Raw genomic sequence first — 20,925 nt, 5'->3', positions numbered from 1 at the left:
AGTTGTATACTTTTGATCTCCACAAAAAGTTTCACAAAGGGCAGGGGTCGCTGTCTGGACTTGTACCCGAGATTCATGCTTGGTTGCTGTAGTATTCTCAACAATCAGTCTTGTATTTCTTTCGTTATTCAGGTATTTACAATGTAGCAGAATGCTAGAACATGGCGTCGCGTCAGATTTCTTCCTCTTGTTCAAGTGATGTCAATCAGTGGAAAACTGGTTGAATGGTAACTATTCATAAATGTTATTTAAATCTTTAAGTCTTATTCTTACACTTCATGAAACAAATTTATACTCCAGCAGGATTGACAACAAGATTATGCCACCCTTATGAACTCAAATGAAATTCCATACTTATTTGACCTGCTTTTTGTGAAATGCATTATTTTCATTCCATTTGGTGATTTGGTTTCATGCTAATAGGAATAGAAGTAAACGTGACTAGTTATTATTATTGTGTTTAATCGTGTAGGACATTTGCATTTGCAACTAGCTGCTTTTACTTTTTCTTCTTTCTTCTTTCTACCCACAATCTTGCTGCTGTAGACTGAAAATGTCCCCAGTGTGGGACAAATAAAGGATATCTTAAATCTTAAATCTAACTTGGGGAAAATAACATTTGCCCCTTTTATCCCCCATATGTTACAGACCATCATAGTAACTGAGTCATAATTAGTTTGTGCGTTTATTGCACAAATTGAATTTGATGATTGATTGTTTTAAAAAATAATCCGTTTTGGAATAAGGAAGGGATAGATATGTAACAATTGTTGTTTATAATAAACTGACAGATTAATTTCAGGAAACAAATCTGTAGTTGTAGCTCAAAAATGTAACATTTTACACCAAATCCATGTGATTGGCATCGGTATCACCCGATCACCCGATCACCCTGATGGATCATCAGTATCAGAATCGGCATCATAAAACCCTGATCGGAACACACCTACTGTTTCCATTAGCATTACATGAGTGCCCACAAACAAAGAGACAAGTAAATAAAACAATAAAATGAAAGTCTTTCAGCAAACCCTGAGTCCCTCCATGGAAGCCAGTGACACTTAACTTGCAGTTTTAAGCCAGCAATCGAGTGTTTGCCCGGGTTCCACCACAGTATAAGAGCTCGCTGGTGTCGGTGATAGTGAGGCATCGCAGTCTCAATAATTGCTCTTCTCTTCCTGGCATGCTAAGACGCCGTCTCACTGCATCACACATTCTCCATGGATGAATAAAGGCTGCTAGATCCCACAATGCAATGTGAAAGGCACGTGGCATTGTGGGATGTAACCACTTTTATCCAGCCCATGGTATCCATGGCAAATGTTAACAATGCTGTGGAGTCAGGCAGTAAGACAGCATGTTATAAGCAGGGAAGCAAATGGGATTTATTTAGACTACAAAGCCTTGGTAATATTATCACCAGCAACAAGGTGGAACAGGCACAAGATGGCTGGGATGTGGCGAGAGACTGCTGGCTAGTAACTGCTAGCTTTTGCGGTGAGACTGATTCATGCCTTGCTGGAGTTGGGATGTTGAGAACATCAGAATACACATTTGATTGATTATTACTTTTGCACTACACAGTTAGATCACAAACATGAAAGCCATCCTCAGGTCAACTTTTACTTCTTTCTTTTTTTCCTTAACAGTAACACGAGCAAGCTTCTTAATAAAACGATAGATATCATCACTTCCTCTGGAGCCAGTACTGAGGGTCAATTTAGAACGAAAACAAACAAACAAAGCTATACAACGTGTGGTGCATGGACCAGTAAGCACCACAAAAAACTCGGGGGTTACAAATCGAAAATCGAGCATTAACCACAAGCATTGCAATGAAATTGTTAGTTATTTAGTAGAGCTAAACATCTCTTTATTTTCGCGATAAGCAATGAAGATGAACAAAAAGTTGAACCACCTACCTCATACAATGATGAGAGACAATAAAACGAATGACATGCCGGCTCAGACGTCGCCCGGCCAAACAAGGTCTGCGTCAGGTGCTAGGGAACCAGAGCACCTTGATGAAAAATGGGCTACTGGAACAAAGCAGAGATGGGCGAGATGCGATAACATGGCTCTGTTGGAATGCTACTACTCAAGCAACCCTAGACAGAGGGGTTACATGCAGAGAATGTGGGCTAAATGGTTACTTCGAAAACCACAACCCAAACAACTAGTAGCTCAGTGTTCCAATATCCACAAACGGCAACTGCTGTCACAACTTGAGATTGATGAGGTACAACGCAGGTTCCATGGTGAAGGGCCCAGGCTGCCAGATCAGAGGAGGAGGTCATACCAGAGATTGGGAGGCAAGCCCCAATGAATGAAATGCTGAGCGAGGCAGCAACTGACCTGAAAGCTAAGATCATGGCGAGAATGAAAGCTGGACAACCTAGAAACCGATTACAACGGCTATGTGAAATGCCACCTGAAAGTCTCATAGAAAGTGTGAATGCAGCACTGCGGGCGATCCCTACCGTAACGATCACAGAAACCAATGAGCTGATATACGCTTCAGCATCAGTGATCCTAGAGACTCTTGGCTATAAGAGCAACCATGGAAGCCATGAGATACGTTACCCACCATGGAAAAGACGGTTGGAGGCTAAGATCAAGGCGGCCTGGAAAGATGTGAGTCAATTGACGGAGGCCCAGAGAGGTCCCCCCCCCCCCCCCCCCCAAAGATGGCGCCCGAGTAGGCAGCCTTTGGCAAGTGCTCTTCAAGAGCCTTGCTTTTTTGTTCTTTTTTTGTGTTTTTGTCTTTTGTTTTGTCACATGTTGTTTGTTGTTTCATCGTGTGGACCTGATATGGACTGTTTTCAGCGCTTTTTGGCCACGACATTCGTCAAAGGAGAAGTATCTGTGCTTGGTGGTTGCGCCTTCTCGGCAGCACGCCTGTACCAGCACAGATTTTGATTGGGAGGAATGTCGGCTCCATTGACTGTCGGTGCTGGACAGACCTGGGGCGCTTGTGTTTTTGCGCCTGAATTGGGCAGCATTTTTCACAACCCCGTTTTGTTCAGTGGCTATGTCGGTGCTGTTGGACAGTCGGCGTCGGTGCGGCTGGATGGATGGCTGCTGAAGTTGAGGATGAGGAGAGAGGAGCATTGGCGTAGAGCGCCGATGCGCATTTGGAACCGTGAGTCGCCGCTTGGAATTGAAATCGATTTCCATGGGACAGGAGAAGTGAACCAATCTCTTTTTTCGTCAATGGATGCTACAGCTTCTTGTTGACTTTGAAACTTAGCTTGTAGCCGATGTGTGCACATTTTGAGCATGACGTCTCTGATCCACTGGTTAAAGGACACTTTGATTCGTTCCTCTTTCATCTCAAACTGCTTCAAACAACAAAGCGTGGGATGGAAAAGTGGTTCGGACTGCACGACTGTCCGTGTTTTTGTTATGTGTTGTGTTTATTATTTTACTTTATGTTAACTGTTTTGTTAAGCGCTTTGTTACAGCTGCCGCTGTTGTGAAAGCGCTATATAAATCAGCATGTATTGTATTGTATTGTATTGTATTGTATTGTATTGTATTGTATTGTGTGATGAAAAGGCCGATACCCGAGAGGTACATCCAGATGACCATACCTGAAGCACTCGAAACTGCCAAACAAAGGCTCCAAGCCTTGTCCAGCCGCCTAAAGCGGTACACGAAAGAGAATGAGACCAGACGAATAAACAGGCTGTTCGCAACACAACCTGCGAAAGTGTACGCTCAGTGGCAGGGTCCTAACAACAGAGCTGACACACCAAGACTGGAAACTGAAAGATACTGGAAAAGCATATGGAGAGAAGGAGGTTGCACATAACAGCAGTGCACAATGACTGGTGACCCTGAGAGAGGAGCACAGCAACCTCCCTGAACAGAACCCAGGTACTATAACAGTGGCAGACATACAGGAAAGAGTCTCCGATATGAAGAACTGGACAGCACCTGTCCCGGACAAGGTCCACACCTACTGGCTAAATAAACTCACAGCACTCCATGAGCGCCTAGCAGTACAAATGAAACAGCTGCTGAGGGATGGGACTCACCCAGAATGGCTAACCGAAGGGCGAACGATCCTGATCACGAAGGATCCCTCGAAGGGCGGAGTCCCATCCAACTATCGGCCAATAACCTGTCTCTCCACAACATCTCTCTCATGTTAGGCATCATTGCGGCTAAGATAAGTGGACACATGGATCAATACATGAACGAAGCACAGAAGGGCATTGGTAGAGATACCAGAGGAGCCAAACATCACCTCCTGGTTGACAGAACAGTCGCACAAGACTGCAGGTCCCGACGTACCAACCTGTGCACAGCCTGGATTGATTACAAGAAAGCCTATGACTCGATGCCACATACATGGATCACTGAATGGTTGGAGTTGTATAAGGTGAACAGGACCCTAAGAGCCTTCGTTGCGAACTCGATGAGGATGTGGAAAACCACACTTGAAGCCAATGGCAAGCCACTTACCCAAGTGCCCATCAAATGTGGCATATACCAAGGTGATGCACTGTCCCCACTGCTGTTCTGCATAGGACTGAACCCCCTAAGCCAAGTAATCACCAGGACAGGCTATGGATACCGCCTCAGAAATGGAGCTACAATCAGTCACTTCCTCTACATGGATGACATAAAGCTGTATGCTAAGAGCGAAAGGGACAGAGATTCCCTGATCTACACAACCAGGATCTACAGCAGCGACATCGGGATGTCATTCGGGCTTGAGAAATGTAGTCGGATGGTGACTAAGAGAGGAAAGGTAGTCCGTACTGAAGTGGTCTCACTCCCCGAAGGAACAATAGCAGACATTGAGGAGAGCTACAAATACCTCGGTATACCACAAGCCAATGGCAACCTCGAACTGGCAACAAGGAAAGCGGCTACGGCCAAATACCTCCAGCGAGTGAGGCAAGTCCTAAGAAGCCAGCTCAATGGCAAGAATAAGACCCGGGCAATAAACAGCTATGCCCTGCCAGTGATCAGATACCCTGCAGGAATAATAAGGTGGCCAAAGGAAGAGATTCAGATCACGGACGTTAGGACCCGAAAGCTCCTAACCATGCATGGAGGGTTCCATCCCAAATCCAGCACCCTGAGACTGTACGCAAGCCGAAATAAAGGAGGCCGGGGACTAGTAAGTGTGAGAGCCACTATCCAGGATGAAACATCCAAGCTCCATGAATACATCAAGGAGAAGGCTCCAACGGATGACGTACTCAGAGAATGTCTCAGACAATGGGGAACAGAAGATGAGGAGCTGGAAGAGGGACCATCATGGGAGGACAAGCCCCTACACGGGATGTACCACCGGACCATAACTGAAGTGGCCGATCTCAAGAAGTCCTATCAGTGGCTAGAGAGGGCTGGCCTGAAGGACAGCACAGAGGCACTCATCCTGGCTGGTTGAGCCAAGATGGCGCCGGGCAATGGCGACATGGTGCTACGCTGTGCAATAATTTGGCTTTTATTTTCTGTTATCTGGACTAAATCGTGTCAGTGTTTTCACTATACTAGGGAGGATTTACTCAAGCATCGATACAGTTCTGGTGAGTTGCCTCACTTTGCCCTAGAAGCTCGTATTTTGATCGAGGAAATCCTGTCCGAGTCTCCAGAACCCAGCCAGTCTACTCGTAGAATACGACCCGTTAGCCGGCGGAGGCGGGGATCGAGAGGGGGTGCGCTGGTGAAACTCCGGAAACGTAATTCCCGTGCCCCTCTACCGAGCATCATGCTGGCAAACGTGCAATCGCTGCGGTACAAGATGGACGAGCTAATCAGCCTCATGGACTCGCGACAGGACTTCAGAACATGTAACGTTTTTTGTATCACCGAAACCTGGTTAGAGTCAAAGATACCCGACGCCGCTGTTACACCCGCCGGATTCGCCTTGTTCAGATTCGATCGTGAATTTGACCAGGTCAACAAAAGCAAGGCCGGTGGTGTGTGCTTTTTGATCAACGAGTCCTGGTGCACCGATACAAAGGTTATTTCTCGGTCGTGTACTCCGGAACTTGAATGCCTCACCATTCGCTGCCGTCCCTTCTATTTACCACGAGAGTTCCCTTCAATTCTACTGACAGTTGTCTACAGCGAACCCAAAGCCGACACCAACAAGGCAATGAACCAGCTCGCTGACGTCATCGCGAACAATGAGACCGCGAATCCAGGGGCTATTTCTATCATTGCCGGCGACTTTAATCAATGTAATCTCCGTAAAACTCTTCCAAAGTTCTACCAGCACGTGACTTGCCCAACTCGGGGGCCGAATACCCTCGATCACTGCTACACCACGATAAAGGACGCCTATCAGTCACTGCGACGTGCCCCCCTCGGTACCTCTGACCATGCCTGTGTCCACCTCATCCCGATGTACAAATCTCAATTCAAGCGTGAGAAACCATTCAAGAGGACAGTCCGGCAGTGGACGTCCGATGCCATTGATCGACTCCGTGGATGTTTTGAATGCACGGACTGGGATGTGTTCCTAGAAAATGCGACCCTGGATGAGTGTACCGAGGCGGTGACTGATTACGTCACATTCTGCGAGGATTTATGCGTCCCCATCAAGGAAGTGACCGCTTATCCGAATCAGAAACCCTGGTTTGGCGGTGCCCTCAGGCGCGAATCACGTGCTCGTCAAACAGCCTTTCAGTCTGGAGATGCGGCCGCGTACAAAGCATCAAAGTATCGGTTCAAGTCCGCCGTCAAAACCGGCAAACGCGACTACGCCAGGAAACTCGAGGATTCCCTCGAGTCTACAAATAGTCGCGACCTCTGGCGGGGAGTGCGGAAAATAGCGCCGAACAAGTCTGGCGGCAACAAGAACTCTGATCCTGACGACCCAACTCTACCTGATGAGCTGAACAGGTTCTACAGCCGGTTTGAAAAGTCAATGCCAAAGCCTAATACCAGCGATGAACCCGAATATCCTGATCGTCTGAAGATTTCTACTACTGACACCGTGAAGCAGTTTAAACGCGCAAACGTCTATAAAGCGACGGGTCCCGACAAAGTCTCGAACCGTCTCCTCAAGATGTGCGCACAGCAACTCGGTGGAATCTACACAGAAATCTTCAACTGGTCACTTCGTCTTTGCAAAGTTCCTGCACTTTTCAAAGCATCTGTCATCATTCCCGTACCAAAACGCTCGCCGATAACTACTCTAAACGACTTCCGCCCAGTGGCTCTGACTTCAAATGTCATGAAGTCTTTCGAACGCCTAGTGAAGGATGTTCTCCAGTCGTTACTACCTCGTTCTATGGACCCGTACCAGTTTGCCTACAAGGCGAACCGGTCAGTAGATGACGCTGTGTCTATAGCGCTTGAGAAAGTGTACCGACATCTTGACAAGAGTACTCCGACCTACTGCCGACTTCTTTTCATAGACTTTAGTTCCGCCTTCAACACAATTCTTCCGTCCAAGCTTTTTACAAAACTTCTAAATTTCGGACTTCCGCTGAACTTGTGTCACTGGATTTATGACTTTCTTTGTCTGAGACCGCAGGTTGTTAAAGTCGGCTCCTCAGTGTCCAGTGAACTAATTCTGAGTACAGGCGCTCCACAGGGATGCTGCCTGTCTCCCCTTCTGTATTCCCCGATGACACATGATTGCGTGGCCTCATTTACTGATTGTCACTTCTTTAAATTTGCCGACGACATCACCGTCGCTGGGTTCATTGTGGCCAGTGAGCGCGACTACCGCCGCCAGGTCGACGAACTGGTGATGTGGTGCACCGAGAACAATCTCGAGCTCAATGTCTCGAAGACGAAGGAAGTAATCGTCGACTTCCGTCAGGACAATCCGAAGAAACCCTTGGCTCCTCTGGAGCCGATGGTTATCAACGGCACGGACGTCGAAATCGTTGAAACCTTCAAGTTCCTGGGAATTCACATCTCTAGTGACTTGACCTGGTCGGCGCATGTCGGCCACTGTGTAGCAAAAGCTCAGCAACGCATGTTCTTTTTGCGACGCTTGAGGAGCTTCGGGGTCGGCCAGCGCATTCTGACCAAATTCTACCGGGCGGTGATCGAGAGCGTTTTATCGCTCTCGATCACGGTCTGGTTTGGTCGTGCAACGGTCGACGACCGGCGCTTGCTCGAGCGAGTCGTTAAAACCGCTTCCAGAATTATCGGTCATGATGTAACGTCTTTGGACGAGATTTATGTTCAGCGCTCACTGCGGAGAGCTCATTCAATCACACAAGATGACTCTCATCCTGCTAACGAATTTTTTGAAGAACTTCCATCCGGTAGAAGATACAGATCGATACTTGGTAAAACTAGTCGCCATCGCGAAAGTTTTTTCCCTAATGCAGTCCGTCTTCTGAACAAAGATTTAAGCACAGCGTGTTTTAAGCATTTTCAGCATTGACTAGTCCAGTAATGTAATGTTTGATCCTAGCAATTTATGCATGCGTCCGCACCTGTTGAATTCTGTTATGTGTATACATATATAGCTAATAAATGATGATGATGATGATGATGGCTGCTCAGGAGCAGGCCCTGAGCACCAGAGCCATTGAGGCCCAGATATACCACACCAGACAAGACCCAAGGTGTAGGTTGTGCAAAGAGGCACCTGAGACGATCCAACACATAACTGCAGGTTGTAAGATGCTGGCAGGGAAAGCCTACATGGAACGCCATAACCAGGTGGCTGGCATAGTCTACCGAAACATCTGTGCGGAGTATGGACTGGAAACCCCAAGGTCAAAATGGGAAACACCTCCGAAGGTGGTGGAGAATAACAGAGCGGAGATCCTGTGGGACTTCCTGATCCAGACTGACAAGATGGTAATGGCGAACCAACCAGATATCGTGATCATAGATAAAGGACAGAGGAAAGCCGTTGTGGTGGATGTTGCGGTCCCAAGTGATGGAAACATCAGGAAGAAGGAACATGAGAAACTCGAGAAATACCGACGGCTCAGAGAGGAGCTGGAGAGAGCCTGCAAGGTAAAGGTGACAGTCGTGCCTGTGGTGGTCGGAGCACTTGGGGCAGTGACCCCCAAACTAGATGAGTGGTTGCAACAGATCCCGGGAACAACATCGGACATCTCAGTCCAGAAATGTGCAGCGATGGGAACAGAAAGGATACTGCGCAGAACCCTCAAGCTTCCTGGCCTCTGGTAGAGGACCCGAGCTGAATGAGGGACGAACACCACCCAAGGAGTGAGACGAGGAATTTAATTTATATATATATATATATAGGGCGGCCCGGTAGTCCAGTGGTTAGCACGTCGGCTTCACAGTGCAGAGGTACCGGGTTTGATTCCAGCTCCGGCCTCCCTGTGTGGAGTTTGCATGTTCTCCCCGGGCCTGCGTGGGTTTTCTCCGGGTGCTCCGGTTTCCTCCCACATTCCAAAAACATGCGTGGCAGGCTGATTGAACACTCTAAATTGTCCCTAGGTGTGAGTGTGGGCGTAGATGGTTGTTCGTCTCTCTGCGCCCTGCGATTGGCTGGCAACCGATTCAGGGTGTTCCCCGCCTACTGCCCAAAGACAGCTGGGATAGCCTCCAGCACCCCCCGCGACACTAGTGAGGATCAAGCTGCTCGGAAGATGAATGAATGAATGAATGAATATATATATATATATATATACACACACACACACAAACACACACACACACACACACACAAGGAGGGCAAGTACAGAGTAAAATATCAAGATGATGAGTACAGTGAGAGTTACGTTCATACAACAATGAAATATTTTTAATATTAAGTTATGACAGAGACCCAAGTACTACTTATAGCAGTTGTAATAAAGCATACAGCATTAAAAGATGAGAAGTTGTCAAAGGATTATTTTATGACAAAGTCGTAACTAGAGCATGAGTGTCCAAATGTGATTAAAACAGCCATATGACTGCCGGTCTGAAATTGTAAAATAACATTTGAAGAACATTTTCATCACCCTCACAGTCCTTTGTGCAGCATTGATCAATGTAGCTGTGACTTGGTGAGAATATGCTGATGAGAAATGACATGTGAGCAAACAGGAAGTGGCGGTCTGTGGTTAGCCTCTTTACACACTGCTGTCTGTACACCACCTTTATATGTCAAACTTCATCTGAAAGCTATAGGAGGATTATTATGGTCTGCGTATGGTATGTGTATGGTATGCATACACATACAGGTGATCAGGTACACCACAACAAGCCAACGACATCCAATGCAAAGATGGGTATCCATGTGTGAGATCAGACAATCAAATTGATCTTATATGATTGATGTCTCTAATTTCTGGACACAGAGACAGTGAAGACATACTTGAAGAAGTATGTTTTAATGAGCTCAGGTGTGTTCAAATTGTGTGTGTGTGTGTGTGTGTGTGTGTGTGCATGTGTGTGTGTGTGTGTGTGTGTGTGTGTGTGTGTGTGTGTGTGTGTGTGTGTGTCGGGGGGACTATAAATTCCTTTTAGCATATTGCAGATTTTCACCTCTCACCCGTGAGTCTGAAGGGTATCCCCCATAATACACAATACAATACATGCTGATTTATATAGCGCTTTCACAACAGTGGCAGCTGTAACAAAGCGCTTAACATAAAGTAAAATAATAAACACAACACATAACATAAAACATGGACAGTCGTGCAGTCCTAACCACTTTTCCATCACATAATAAATGGGGTTCCCCTTCAAAAGTAGATTGGATCAGTGAGGCAGGAATAGGAATGAGATTGGAAAACCTTTGGGAAGATCAACATTAGAGCTTTTATTTTCAAGTATTCACATTTTGCTCCGAAACAGAATTTAGAAGTAATTTTTTCATGTAAACAAAAGCATTGAATACAGCAATGGTTTCGGGCATCCGAAAGTTGGAGCTTGGGCATCTGTAAAAGAGTATAAATAATTGCCATTTCATTTAAAAGAATAAAATAAAATAAATGCATAATAACTACATCCGGTATGAGGACTGACACGACAATAAAACAAACCAAGGACTCCTCCCTTCCCTCTCTTTGGGCCAATTAAAAACTGACATGAAATTATGACATTCGACAAAGTCTGTTTTTTGTTTGCTTTTTGAGAATATAGTCACGTTTTGTTTTGTTTTTTTTAAAGAAGGAGCAAGGACCCGATTCCTTTTATGTGCCAGCTTGTCCAAGATGATTGAGGTAGCTGGCGTGGTCACATACACAGATGAACACTCCAGATTGTCGAATAATCATACGTTGTTGTTCTCCTTTGGAAGCAAAGGAACCATGAAGACAATGAAAGGGGGAACTACAGCGACAGTGAACTTGTGAGAGCTCTCAACGTAACTCACTCCACAAAGTGCTGTTTAGCCCCTCGCTTGTGCATTTCCCCAAATGAATTCAAAATAGGAAACAAGAGTTTCAACATTTTCTTGGCTCAACAAGGTCATTTGAATTGCGCACTGGCACACACTAACTGACATGCACATCGGGCCCTACTTTCGTGGCCAGCCAAATGCAGCACAAAGCACAGTCTAACTGTGCGCGTGGGTGAACTTTTCTTTGTTTTGGACTTTTCGCAGCCGATGGCAGTTACAGATGAGCGTTTGCGCCGCGCTGTGAGCGTGAACACAGCCGACGAGCTTCCCGGCCAATGGAAGCGGCTGATCTCATTCCTTTTAAATTCAGCACAGCAGAGGTGTGAGGTCCACATGGCTAGAGGCCAATGCAGGAGATCAACATAAGCAAAACTAGTTTATAAGGAACTGCATGTAGATGTCCACCTGCGGATGATCTAGTTAGTTAGGGCAAGTCAAAGATCACCACTGTGAAGTGGGTAGTTACAAACCACCTTCCACCTCCATTGTTCGTGTCTGCGTGCATCTTAGTGCATCTGTGTTGGGTTTTATTGCAGAGATTCAAATTCAAAAGACTTAGTAACTACCACTTTTGAGGAAAAGAAGGTGTGAACCTCAGAACGTCAAAGCAGGAACGAGGTGAGCCTAATGCTATTGTTTACTTTTTTGTCGGGTATCATTTTCTAAGAAAAACAAATTGAATGGGATGGATCAAGCCGAAGAGAGTGATTTGTAGCAATTGTTTCTGACGATGAAGTTGTGGTGCTGCCATGAAGCTCCTCAGGCTTGGTTATTGTTGGAAAGCAATATCGGGGCTATGGACCTAACCGCCGTTGCGCTCTCTGGCAACCCGGTGGCAATAAACTTCTGGGCGCTACTCCAGCCGAGGCTTGTGGCACGAACAGTGGATTCATCCTGGGGCTGCTACACCTTATGCCAGCTGCTAAGTTTTTTTGTTTATTTGTTTTTTTCCGACACAAAAAAAGTCAGTGGCTGTTTTGAAGGGGGAAATGTACAATACAATACGTGCTGATTTATATAGCGCTATATAAATGAAATGTATTATTATCATCAAAGAAAAACATGTCTACATGAGAGACATTTCAGAAGTTGCAGTGGGCATAAGTACCGGTAGATATGTACACATACATTTTGGTGCTAACTGAGCACAGTTTTTGGACATTATAAGCCATGCATGTTCGGTGATTAAGACTTAAGACCGCGGGATAAAGCGGGTGGGGGAGAGGAAAAAGTGGCGCGATAAATAGTAGTTAGTTATTCACCGATTTCTCCGAAACAAATTGATGAAATTCATTCATTCATTCATTTTCCGAACCGCTTTTATCCTCACTAGGGTCGCGGGGGTGCTGGAGCCTATCCCAGCTGTCTTCGGGCAGTAGGCGGGGGACACCCTGAACTGGTTGCCAGCCAATCGCAGGGCACACAGAGACGAACAACCATTCGCGCTCACACTCACACCTAGGGACAATTTAGAGCGTCCAATCAGCCTACCATGCATGTCTTTGGAATGTGGGAGGAAACCGGAGTGCCCGGAGAAAACCCACGCAGGCCCGGGGAGAACATGCAAACTCCACACAGGGAGGCCGGAGCCGGAATCGAACCCACGACCTCTGCACTGTGAGGTCAACGCGCTAACCACTGGACCACCGGGCCGCCTATTGATGAAATTGAAAAAGTCAATTAACCTGGCTGGATGGCCCCTGTCAGTGGCCGCTTCCTTGCTATTTGCTATTTTTTTATTCCCTTGAGAAAAGCAGCTGAACAACAATGGTGATGTTTGCTAAAATGGAGACCACACTCCAAATCACGTAAAAAGATACAGCATCATGCCAAGGAAACGTCGCTCTCAAGCAATTACACAAAGCAATTGAGTCTGATTACAGTTTATGAGCATTACTTTGTAACATTGATCAGAAATCACCAGGAATCTCAGCAAAAAAAAATCCAATGTGATGAAAAGCGACAATGTTGGTTCAAATCAACATATTGTGCGGGGGAGGGGCGTATCATTGCTTATTATATGAAAACAGACACTTATTATTTTCAACCTATGTCCCTATTTGACAGAGCAACTGCAATTGCACTGGCACACACCAGATCATCAGCGGATGCCGTTATTTTGTCTTGTCAGCAGTCCACAGAAGAATGACATTGTTTAAGTAGCACAGAGAATCCAAATCATTCCATTAAGAGTTATGCGCGAGTACTGTGGACTCATAAACTCTGATAAGAACATTCTTGAAGGCTTGAGATACACGGGGGCTTTGGAGGACACGCCAAATTATTTTGGTGGCTCAGAGGTCAAGAAGTGGAGGACTGTCTGGACGACCGAGGGAGAGGCAAAGATTATCAGCACTTCTAAAAACCAGCACAACACTCATCCTTTGTGGCACTGTGCAGATAACAATTCCTCATTAAAGAAGAAGAATGATGTCATTGTTATTATTAATAATGAAGGATATACATCTGTGAAGACTGATCAAGTGAATCATTTCTTACAATAAAAGTTATGTATAAATATGGAATATAAGCCTTTATCTGATCTTCTCCCCGCTTTGTCCGCTGCTGCGCCGACATAGAAGAAGAAGCGGTCGCGGCAGGAGATGAAGGCAAAACAAGCCAGCGGAAAACAAATTACAGTCAGATTTTGATTCACGACTTGTGTTAAACAAATACATAATAAAAGATCAGAAAAAGGCTTATTTTCCATTTTTTAATTTCCAATTTTTAATGAGAAACATGAGATGGCTCATTCGCGTTCAATGGAGACAACAATAACACTGCCACGGATAAGGACTGGCCTTCCCACAAATTAATTTGGGGACAAATATCTCCCACATACCGTGTCAAACAACAGAACAGACTAATTTAACTGTTAATGTATAAAAAAATTATTTCATCAAAAAATAAATAAGTGAACGGCACACTGTATGTCATGGATTCTTTATTACTACCACACAACAGAGAATAGACATGGAGACAGGAAATTAATGAGAAAAAAACATTCAGCTTTATGAGAAGTTCACAGGTGAATCACACATTCAGAAAAAAATGCCAACTAAAGAACAGTTGAATCTGCTGGACCTTGTGGGGCATCGCCCCCAATTGTTTCAATGTAAAATGGCCAGTGGCTGCATGAGAATGCACCAGCTGAGTGCAACTCATCTATATATATATTGCGCGTCGTCCCGCACGCGGTCTGTCCTTCCGTCTGTCCCTTTTCAAAACGTACCTACTTCACCGCGCCGCTGCGCGCCGCCACTGCGCGCCGCCACTGCGCCGCTCAGGCAGTGGCTCACTACGATCGCGCGGGCATCTTAGCGAAAAAATGTTGTCTACCCACAAGCATTGCAATGAAATTGTTAGTTATTTAGTAGAGCTAAACATCTCTTTATTTTCGCGATAAGCAATGAAGATGAACAAAAAGTTGAACCAAGCAACAACACTTTTGTGGGCCGAAGGCCCACCTTACCAGCCTTCCGCAGGAACTAGCTGATGAGCCGCCCGGAGGGCGGCGAACCACCACCTTACCAGCCTTCCGCAGGAACTAGCTGATGAGCCGCCCGGAGGGCGGCGAACCAGCTAGTTAAGTATAAATGACACTTGGATCTCCATAGTCAGATATCGTCACGCACAATTGCTCTCTTCCATGAAAACCACATAAACACCCATTATTCAGTTGTAAACAGCACAACAGTTCCAGTTTACTGTTTGATGGATTGTCATCGGGCGCCGACAAGTATGGCAGCCTCGGTTACACGCTCCCCAGTGTTATCCCTGTTATTGTCATTTTTGTGAGTTTTTGGCAACCCTACGCGGCTTACTTACACGAGGGAAAAGTTGCTTAGCATTGGGGAGTCTATGCTCGGACATTTTTCACCAGCACATGAAAATCCACAAGGTTTTTCTGAGATAATAGCGAGCGGAGCGGCTGCGCTGTACGGAGCATGGAAACACCGTCGGAGGAGGGGGAAGCGAGCCGGCGTGCTAGTCAAGCTCCGGCAGCGTGGATTTCGAACCCCGCTGCCATCGATCCATCTTGCTAATTTACGTTCTCTGCCAAACAAGATGGATGAACTTCTTCTCCTCACAAAGACCAACAAAACGTTTGCACATTCTGCTGCGCTCTGCTTCACTGAAACCTGGCTCAGTGACCGCCACCCGGATTCCGCGCTACATCTACCCGGCTTCCGCCTACTCCGACCCGATCGCGACACGGAGCTATGGCGGAATTCGAAAAGTGGTGGAATTTGCTTCTATATCAACGAAGAATGGTGCACTGATGTCACAAAGCTCAACGCACACTGCAGCCCAGACCTGGAGTCGCTGTCTTTGAACTGCAAGCCGTTCTACTCGCCACGTGACTTCACCTCCTTTGTACTAGTCGGTGTTTACATTATGCCACAAGCTAACGCTAACATGGCGATACAAACGCTAGCTGAACAAGTAAACAAACTCGAACTAAAATATTCAGTCACCCCTGATCATTTTGGGCATTTCAATAGACCACATCTTAACCGTGAACTTCCCAGATAAGCAGTACATCGACTGTTTCACCAGAGAAGACAACATTCTAGACCACTGCTGTACAACAATTAAAAATTCATACCGATTGATCGCCCGCGCAGCATTGAATCTTTCTGACCACAATTTAATACTGTACACTTAATACCTACATACAGAGGGAAACGCCAGTGTGTTAAACCGGTTGTTAAGACTGTGAAGAAATGGCGCGATGAAGCAAAGCGAGCTTTACAAGAATGCTTAGACTGCATTGATTGGGGCGTCTTTGAAACTTCAACGGGCACACTGGATGAATACACAGTCACTGTAACATCATACATGAGTTTCTGTGAGGACATGTGTGTACCAATGAAGTCCTTCTGCTCCTTCAACAATAACAAGCCACGGTTCACTCCCAAACTCGGGCAACTGAGAAAAGAGAAAGAGGCCGCATTTAGAAGTGGAGATCGGGCACTGTACAAACCGCCCAAAACCAATTGACAAAGGACATTAACATCGCAAAGAGAAGCTATGCAGAGAGGCTGAAAATACAGTTCTCTGCTAACGACTCTGCATCTGTGTGGAATGGTCTGAAAGCAATAACAAACTATAGAATGCCATCCCCCAAAAAGTGAACAATGAGGGTCTGGCTGATGAACTAAACATGTTTTTCTGCCGATTTGAAAAGGACACCCCCATTTCCCACATACCAGAAACTACTCTATCTACACCCCCACCCTCATTCTCTCCCCTACAGATCCACGAACAGGACGTGAGACAGCTCTTCAAGCAGCAGCAATATCAAGAAGGCTGCGGGGCCCGACAAAGTGTCCCCCTCCTGCCTGAAAGTCTGTGCTGACCAGGCTCTTCACACAAATCTTCAACAGATCCCTGGAGCTGTGTGAGGTGCCATCCTGCTTCAAACAGTCTACCATCAGCCCAGTTCCCAAGAAACCGGCAACATCGGAACTGAACGACTATAGGCCTGTCGCTCCGACGTCTGTGGTCATGAAGTCCTTTGAACGCCTTGTGCTGAATCACCTAAAGAACATCACTGGACCCCTGCTGGACCCTCTTCAGTTTGCCTACTGGGCAAACATGTCTGTGGAGGACGCAGTCAACATAGGCCTGCACTACATCCTCAAGCACCTCGACAGCACAGGGACCTTTGCAAGGATTCTGTTTGTGGATTTCAGCTCTGCGTTCAACACCTTCATCCCGGAACTCCTCACCCCCAAACTTCTTTAGTTTGGCCGCGACCTGGCTTATCCGGGGCCGGGTCGCGGGGGCAACAGCTTTAGCAGGGAAGCCCAGACTTCCCTCTCCCTAGCTACTTCGTCCAGCTCTCCCCGGGGGATCCCAAGTCGTTCCCAGGCAAACTGGGTGACATAGTCTCTCCAGCGTGTCCTGGGTCTTCCTCTGGGTCTCCTCCCGGTGGGGCATGACCGGAACACCTCACCGGGGAGGCACTAAGGAGGCATCCGAATCAGATGCCCAAGCCACCTCATCTGGCTCCTCTCGATATGGAGGAGAAGCGGCTCTACTCTGAGCCCCTCCCGGATGACCGAGCTTCTCACCTTATCTCTAAGGGAGAGCCCGGACACCCTGCGGAGAAAACTCATTTCGGCTGCTTGTAACCGGGATCTCGTTCTATGGGTCACGACCCATACCTCGTGACCATAGATGAGGGTTGGAACGTAGATTGACCGGTAAATTGAGAGCTTTGCCCTTTGGCTCAGCTCCTTCTTCACCACGACAGACCGATACAACGTCCGCATCACAGCAGACGCTGCACCAATCCGCCTGTCGATCTCCCGCTCCCTTCTGCCCCCACTTGTGAACAAGACCCCAAGATACTTGAACTCCTCCACTTGGGGCAAGAGCTCCTCCCCGACCCGGAGGGGGCACTCCACCCTTTTTCGACTGAGGACCATGGTTTCAGATTTGGAGTTGCTGATCTTCATCCCAACCGCTTCACAATCGGCTGTGAAACGCTCCAGTGAGAGTTGGAGAGCTCTGTTTGAAGGAGCCAACAGCACCACAGCATCTGCAAAAAGCAGGGATGCAATACTGAGGCCCCCAAAACAGACCCCCTCAACGCTTCGGCTGCGCCTAGAAATTCTGTCCATAAAGGTTATGAACAGAATCGTGACAAAGGGCAGCGGAAACGATTCCGACTTACTGCCGGCAATGCGAACCAAACTCTGACATCGGTGGTATAGTGACCGAACAGCCCGTATAAGGGGGTTCGGTACCCCATACCCTCGAAGCACCCCCCACAGAACTCCCCGAGGGACACGGTCAAACGCCTTCTCCAAGTCCACAAAACACATGTAGACTGGTTGGGCGAATTCCCACATACCCTCGAGGACCCTGCTAAGGGTGTAGAGCTGGTCCACTGTTCCACGGCCGGGACGAAAACCACACTGCTCCTCCTCAATCTGAGGCTCGACTTCCTGACGGACCCTCCTCTCCAGCACCCCTGAATAGACCTTACCAGGGGGGCTGAGGAGTGTGATCCCTCTGTAGTTGGAACACACCCTCCGGTCCCCCTTTTTAAAAAGAGGGACTACCACCCCGGTCTGCCAATCCAGAGGCACTCTCCCTGTTGACCACGCGATGTTGCAGAGGCGTGTCAACCAGGACAGCCCCACAACATCCAGAGCCTTGAGGAATTCCGGGCGGATCTCATCCACCCCTGGGGCCTTGCCATCCAGGAGCTTTTTAACCACATCGGTGACTTCAGCCACAGAGATAGGAGAGCCCACCTCAGAGTCCCCGGGCTCTGCTTCTTCCAAGGAAGACGTGTTGGTGGAGTTGAGGAGGTCTTCAAAGTACTCTGCCCACCGGTTCACAACGTCCCGAGTCGAGGTCAGCAGAGCCCCATCCCCACTGTACACAGTGTTAGTGGTGCACTGCTTCCCCCTCCTGAGACGTCGTATGGTGGACCAGAATTTCCTCGAAGCCGTCCGGAAGTCGGCTTCCATGGCCTCACCAAACTCTTCCCACGCTCGGGTTTTTGCCTCGGCGACCACCGAAGCTGCGTTCCGCTTGGCCAGTCGATACCCGTCAGCTGCCTCTGGGGTCCCACAGGCCATAAAGGCTCGATAGGACTCCTTCTTCAGCTTGACGGCATCCCTTACTGCTGGTGTCCACCAGCGAGTACGGGGGTTGCCGCCACGACAGGCACCAACCACCTTACGGCCACAACTCAGATTGGCCGCCTCAACAATAGAGGCACAGAACATGGTCCACTCGGGCTCAATGTCCCCCGCCTCCCCCGGAACATGGGAAAAGCTCTGGCGAAGGTGGGAGTTGAAACTCTTTCTGACAGGGGATTCTGCCAGACGCTCCCAACAAACCCTCACAATACGTTTGGGTCTGCCGGGACGAACCGGCATCTTCCCCCACCATCGGAGCCTACTCACCACCAGGTGGTGATCAGTTGGCAGCTCCGCCCCTCTCTTCACCCGAGTATCCAGAACATGCGGCCGCAAATCCGATGATACAACTACAAAGTCGATCATCGAACTGCGGCCTAGGGTGTCCTGGTGCCAAGTGCACATATGGACACCCTTATGTTTGAACATGGTGTTCGTCATGGACAATCCGTGGCGAGCACAGAAGTCCAATAACAAAACACCACTCGAGTTCTGATCGGGGAGGGGGGGCCGTTCCTCCCAATCACGCCCCTCCAGGTCTCACTGTCGTTGCCCACGTGAGCATTGAAGTCCCCCAGCAGAACAAGGGAGTCCCCAGCAGGAGTACTCTCCAGCACACCCTCCAAGGACTCCAAAAAGGGTGGGTATGCTGAGCTACTGTTTGGTGCATATGCACAAACAACAGTCAGGACCCGTCCACCCACCCGAAGGCGGAGGGAGGCAACCCTCTTGTCTACCGGTGTGAACCCCAATGTACAGGCACTGAGCCGGGGGGCAATGAGTATGCCCACACCTGCTCTGCGCCTCTCACCGTGAGCAACTCCAGAGTGGAAGAGAGTCCAACCCCTCTCGAGAGAACTGGTACCAGAACCCAGGCTGTGTGTGGAGGCAAGTCCGACTATATCCAGTGGGAAATTCTCTGCCTCACACACCAGCTCGGGCTCCTTCCCTGCCAGAGAGGTGACATTCCATGTCCCAAGAGCTAGCTTCTGCAGCCGAGGATCGGACCGTCAGGGTCCCCGCCTTTGGCTGCCGCCCAGCTCACATTGCACCCGACCCCTTTGGCCCCTCATGAGCCCATGGGAAGAGGGACTCACGTTGCCTCTTCGGGCTGTGCCCGGCCGGGCCCCATGGGTGTAGGCCCGGCCACCAGGCGCCTGCCAACGAGCCCCACCTCCAGAGTGGGGCCCCGGTGACCCGCGTCCGGGCAAGGGAAACCTTGGTCCATCTATTGTATTCATCATGAGGGTCTATGAGCCGTGCTTTGTCTGGCCCCTCACCTAGAACCTTTTTGCCATGGCTGACCCTGCCAGGGGCATAAAGCCCCAGACAACTTAGCTCCTAGGATCATTGGGACACGCAAACCCCTCCACCACGGTAAGGTGACGGCTCACGGATGGGTGTCCTTGTTTATGATGATACGAATGCAGCGTGTTATACCGGAGACAAATTCCTTGTGTGTTCTACATACTTGGCCAATAAAGATGATTCTGATTCAATAGCAAGACTGGTAGAGCTCAAGCTCATGATTATTACAACAACAGCAGCCCAACGCAGGAACGACCTCCAAGAGGTGTTGGGCGTGTCTTCGGGCTACGAACAGTTCCCAGTCAACAGCCGACAACTGGGTCTGCAGGTACCTGGGTCGCTGCGGCATTAGGAGCCGCTTTGGGACCCAGTTGGAGGTTGCTCAACAGCAACAGCAACAACACCAGCAGGCCCGGCAGCAACAACCATATACTGCACACTTGTCACTTAGGTCCGGGATTATAATGCTGTTGAATTATTCAACAAATCTTGAGGATGCGTGTTGTACTTACATTAACTCAAAAGAAAAAAATGTGGTTCCAGTAATATAGAACCTGTCAAACCAAGCCACACCTCAAATGTACGTCAGCGCTTACTACACTGCAAGTGCTCAGGCTTCATAAAAATATCAAACCAGTATGGTTAAGTAAT

General features: G+C 48.0%; 1 protein-coding gene across 1 annotated transcript in view; it reads right to left on the bottom strand.

Annotated features, from left to right (window-relative positions):
* elf1 (E74-like ETS transcription factor 1) overlaps positions 1-20,925 on the bottom strand; it is a 75,742-nt gene that overhangs the window by 46,782 nt on the left and 8,035 nt on the right. The gene's annotated exons all lie outside the window — the stretch shown is intronic.

This window comes from Hippocampus zosterae, chromosome 1, assembly GCF_025434085.1.
Source record: "Hippocampus zosterae strain Florida chromosome 1, ASM2543408v3, whole genome shotgun sequence".
Taxonomy (NCBI): domain Eukaryota; kingdom Metazoa; phylum Chordata; class Actinopteri; order Syngnathiformes; family Syngnathidae; genus Hippocampus; species Hippocampus zosterae.
Note: the sequence above shows the minus strand (reverse complement) of the source record. Positions and strands in the feature narration are given on the sequence as shown.